Below are 6,000 nucleotides of genomic sequence, written 5' to 3' on the forward strand. Positions count from 1 at the left end.
AGCTGCCAGTAAGGGTTGCCAATCTGGACAATGTGGATTACAGGGACATGGGAACAAGAGGAGGCCATTTATCCCAATGAGCCGCTTTAGCCATTCAAGGAGATAATGGCTGATATACAACCTAACTCCCTATACGCACCTTTGCCCTTTATCCTGTAGTAAATTTGATTAACAAATCTTTCAAACTCAGATTTAAAATTAATAATTGATCAAGCATCAATTGCTATTTCCAGAGGAGAATTCCAAACTTCTACCAGCCTTTGTGAGTAGAAGTGTTTCTTAATTTCACTTCTGAAAGGCCATAGTGAACGATGCCCACTAGTCCTAAATAGTTTCTCCGAGTCAACCCTATCCGTTTCTCTTAATGTTATACAATGGTTACAGCACAGAAGGAGTCCATTCAGCCCGTCATGTCCGTGCTGGCTCTCTGTAAGAACAACTCACCTAGTCTCTTTCCCCGTAACCCTGCAAATGTTTTCTCTTCAGATAATCAACCATTTTTCTTTTGAAAGCCCCGATTGAATCTGCCTCCGTTACACTCTCAGGTAGTACATTCCAGATCCTTACTACTCGCTGCTTGGCCGAGCCAGCGATGCCCACATCCCACGAACGAATAAAAAAAAAAAAGATTTTTCCTCATGTCATCATTGCTTCTTTTGCCAGTCACCTTAAATCTATTCCACCAACCTGTCTATGTCCTCTTAAAGTTTATCACTATCCTCCTCATAGTTCACGATACTTCCAAGTTCTGTGTCATCTGCAAATTTTGAAATTGCGCCCTGTACACCCAAGTCTAGGTCATTGATATATGACAAAAAACAGGTGTCCTAACGCCGACCCCTGAGGAACCCCACCGTATACTTTCCTCCAGTCCAAAAAACAACCGTTCACCACTACTCTCTGTTTACTATGTTTAGTATTCATGCTGCTGCTGTCCCTTCTGTTCCATGGACTCTAACTTTGCTGATAAGCCTGTTATCTGGCACTTTATCAAATGCCTATTGGAAGTCAATGTACACCGCATCAACTGCATTACCCTCCTCGACCCGCTTTGTTACCTCACCAAAAAACTCAAGCAAGTTAGTTGCACATGATTGCCCTTAACAAATCCGTGCTGGCTTTCCTTACTTAATCCACATTGTCCAAGTGACTGTTAATGTTGCCCTGAATTATTACTTCTAAAAGCTTTCCCACCACTGAGGTTAAATTGGCTGGCCTGTAGTTGCTCTGCATAACCTTACACCCTTCTTTTGAACAAGGGTGTTACATTTGCAATTCTCTATTCCTCTGGCATCACATCTGTATCTAAGGAGGATTGGAAGATTATGGCCAATGCCACTGCAGTTTCCTCCCCTGCTTCCGTCAATATCCTTGGATGCACCTCATGTGGTGCTGGTAACTTATCAACTTTAAGTACAGCCAGCCTATCTAATACCTGCTGTTTATCATTGTTTAGTCCATCCAGTGTCTCAACCTCTTCCTCTTTCAATATGATTTTGGCAGCCTCTTCTACCATGTGTAAATCCATAGGACTTAGGAACAAGAATAGACCATTTGGCCCTTCGAGCCTGCTGCACCATTTGATAAGATCATGGCTAATCTTGTTGTGGTCTCAACTCCACTTTCCTGTCTGCCCCCATAACCCTTGTCTATCAAAAATCTATTTAATTCAGCCTTGAATAAATTCAATGACCCACCCTCCCCTGCTTTCTGGAGAAGAGAATTCCAGAGACTAAGGACCCTTTGAGAAAAAAAAATCTCCTCATCTCCGTCTTAAAAGAGAGACCTCTTAAACTGTGTCCCCTCATTCTAGTCTCCCCCTCAAGAGGAAACATCCTCCCGGTATCCACTGTATCAAGCCCCCTCAGGATCTTGTATGTTTCAATAAGATTACCTCTCATTCTTCTAAACTCCAAGCAGCGAGTAGTAAGGATCTGGAATGTACTACCTGAGAGTGTAACGGAGGCAGATTCAGTCGGGGCTTTCAAAAGAAAAATGGTTGATTATCTGAAGGGAAAACATTTGCAGGGTTACGGGGAAAGAGACTAGGTGAGTTGTTCTTACAGAGAGCCAGCACGGACATGACGGGCTGAATGGACTCCTTCTGTGCTGTAACCATTGTATAATATTAAGAGAAACAGATAGGGTTGACTTGGAGAAACTATTTAGGACTAGTGGGCATCGTTCACTATGGCCTTTCAGAAGTGAAATTAAGAAACACTTCTACTCACAAAGGCTGGTAGAAGTTTGGAATTCTCCTCTGGAAATAGCAATTGATGCTTGATCAATTATTAATTTTAAATCTGAGTTTGAAAGATTTGTTAATCAAATTTACTACAGGATATAAGGGCAAAGGTGCGTATAGGGAGTTAGGTTGTATATCAGCCATTATCTCCTTGAATGGCTAAAGAGGCTCATTGGGATAAATGGCCTCCTCTTGTTCCCATGTTCCTGTACTCGATATGTGGGCTCACCAGCTGCAGTAAAACTTTCCTACTTTTACTCTTATTTGATGCAGTTCAGAGAAGGTTCACTCGACTAATACCGGGTCACTGTCCCCTAAATGTTCCCCCACTGACAGTTCAATTGGCCAGCCTCATTTCCCCAGGACCAGATCCAGCAATGCCTCCTTGCTCGTTTGACTGGAAACATACTGATCTGGTAAAATTTTTCTAACCACACAGTAGAAACTCTTGCCCCTCTCTGTCCTTTGCATTATTACTATCCTAGTCTGTATTAGGATAAAGTCCCCCATTGTAACTACTCTATAACTCTGGCAAATTTGCTCCTGTATTTCATTCCCACTAGTTGGTGGCCTGTAGAATACATTCAGCAATGTAATCGTATCTCTATCGTTTCTTAGCTATAACCAAATCGATTCTGTCCTTGACCCCTCTAGGACATCCTCTCTCTTCAGCCCTGTAATGGTCTCATTAATCTGCTACCCTTCCTCCTTTCCTTCCTTCCCAATCTTTCCAGAACACCTTGTATCCAGGAATATTTAGTTCGCAACCCTGCCCTTTTTTGAGTCAGGTCTCTGTTATCAACACAACATCATATATCCACGTGGCTATCTGCACTAGAAGCTCTCCGACCTATTTACCAAACTCCACATATCTTGAAAACTTCAATCAAATCAGCCCTTAACCTTCTAAATCCCAGGGCATACAGCCCTAGTTTGTGTAATTTCTCTTTGTAATTTAACCTGTAGAGTCCAGCTATCATACTGGTAAATCTCCACTGTACTCCCTCCTGGACCAGTATATCCTTCCTAAGGTGTGGTGCCCAGAACTGCTCACAACACTCCTGGTGTAGTCAAATCAGACCTTTGCATAGCTGAAGCATGACTTCTATCGTCTTGAATTCTGGTCCTCTCAATATTCCAAGAACCTTTTTAATTATTTTCTGTATCTGTTTGTGGCATTTTAATGATCTATGTACCTGAACCCCAATTCTCTTTGGACCTCCACTGTTCCTAGCTTTTCGCCATTTAGTAGGTACCCTGTTCTATCCTTTTTTGTCCAAAGTAAATAACCTCACATTTGCCTACATTGAAATCCATGAGTCCCTTCATTTAATCTATCATTATCTCTTTGTAATTTTATGCTTCCATCTGGACTGCTTGCAATGCCTCCTATCTTTGTATCATTGGTGAATTTGGATATGTGGTTTTCTATCCCATCATCTAAAATGTTAACAATTACGGTGAATAGTTAAGGACCCAACACAGATCCTTGTGGGACACCACGATTCTGTCATTTGTCCATGATCCCTACCCTCTGTCTCCTGCTGCCCAGCCAATTTCCTAACCAGGTCAATAATTTGCCTTCAATTCCATGAGCTCCAACTTTAGCTAACAGTCTCTTGTGAGGGACTTTATCAACCTGTTCTGTAATTCACTGGTTTCCCCCTCTCACCTTTCTTAAAAAGTGGAGAGGCATGCACAATTTTTCTAATCTAAAGGAGCGGTTCCCAAATGGAGAGAACTTTGGAAGATTATAGTTGGGGTATCTTCAATGTCCTCACCTGTTTACTTTAAAATCCTGGGATGGAAGCCATCTGGTCCTGGGGATTTGCCATTCTTTAGTGTCATTATTTTCTTCATCATTCTGATTTTACTCATGTTAATTTTGGTGAGTGCGTGCCCCTGATTTAATACTAGTTTTCTTGGGATGTCTATCTTGCTGACCTCTTCCTCTGCTGTAAATACCGACACAACGCAATTACTTAGCATGTCAGCCATTTCCTTATTTTCCTCGAGAATATCACCATTATTGGTTTAAGGGGCCATAATGCTCCTGACCATCCTTCTTTTCCTAATATTTTTGTAAAACAATTTTGTGCTTATTTTAATATCCCTTTGCAAGGTACTTTTCACACTTCGACTTTCTGTTTTCTTCCATTTCGCTGTTTATTGTGTCTTTCCCATTCTCCAGGAACTGTGCTTTTTCTGCATCTTTGTATGCTTTTCCTTTTAGTTGTTGTCTCTTCTTTTTATTCACTAGGGCTGTTTTTTTTTGCTAAGTATAGTTCTTGCTGCTTACGGGTCTAAACTGGTTTTCTAGCATCATTTTGAACACCTCCCACTGATCTGTCATTTTATCCATTATCAGACTTGTCCATCTTACAGTGAACAGTCTCTGTCTCATACCATTGAAATCAGCCTGACCTAAATCAAGAATGTTGCTGAAAGCAGAGACATTTTGTCTTGCACTCATCAGGACAATTCACAAGAATACCAACGTAAGGGAAAGCAACAAATTTATGCTCTACCAATCAGAATCCACTGCCAAAAAAATAAATCAGCACTCTCTTCTCATACAGTATAAATTTGTTTCTTTCCCTTGCAGTAGTATTCTTGCGAATTGTCCTGATGAGTGCAAGGCAAAAAACTTCGACATCTGTTTTCAGCCATCCTAAAATTCTGTTCTGCCAAACGACTACTTAAATCTAGAATCTTAGTAGCTGTTTTATGTTTCTCCCTTTCAAACACTACATTGAACTCTATCATATTATGATCGCTATCAATGTCCCGACACCGTAAGGCTGTTAACTAAATCTAATTCATTATGTTTTACTAAATCTAATATGGCAAGCCCTCTTACTGGTTCTAGGACATATTGTTGCAGAGAAACTACCCCGGACACACTCAACAAATTCACTACCTTTCTGACGTGCTAGTCTGCTTATCCCAATCTAGAGGAAAGTTAAAATCTGCTATTAAAACCACTCTGCCTTTCCTGCATGCTAATCTGGTCTCTGAGAGCCATCAGTGACCCACATCAATCAGATTCCCACCCATGAGACCCTGATTCATCAGAATCACTTCTATCAGGGCTGCAGCGATGCGATTTCTTACCCCAATCTATCACAGTACCATCAATCAGAACACCATCCATCAGACTTCCATCGACCAGATCGCGATCTGTGCGGCCCACATCAGTTGGCTCCCATCAATTCGATTCCCATCAATCCAACCACTTTGTCAGATCTCATGAATCAAATTCCCAGAAATCCATCCCGACGACATCAGATCCCCACCCATCTGACCCCAGTTCATCACATTCCCATCAGTTTGCCCCCCCCCCCTCCCCACATCAATCAGAGCCAGGTTTGTGGGATTGAATTCCCATCCATCCAATCCGCATGACAAAGACTTCCCTAACTCTAATCTGCAGTAAACAGACTCCATCAATGTGAACCCCATCGATCTGATTCCCATCATGCAGAGCCTCATTTATCAGACCCTATTGATCAGAATCCCCTCAAACTGATCTCCAATACTACATTTCCAATTGATCAGACCCACCCCCTCCTATAAGATCCCATGCAGAGAGACCCATATTAATCAGTCCCATTATCAGTCAGAGCCACCAGGATCAGTGGACAGTGTTTTAATGACTGGAGTGCTCTGTGACTCCTGGTCTGCAGCCCTGTGGAGTTTGATTAACCCACTTTCTGGGTCATTGAGCCTCTTTTATTATCTTCAGTCTTCTTCTT

Source organism: Heterodontus francisci, chromosome 49, assembly GCF_036365525.1.
Source record: "Heterodontus francisci isolate sHetFra1 chromosome 49, sHetFra1.hap1, whole genome shotgun sequence".
Classification (NCBI taxonomy): Eukaryota; Metazoa; Chordata; class Chondrichthyes; order Heterodontiformes; family Heterodontidae; genus Heterodontus; species Heterodontus francisci.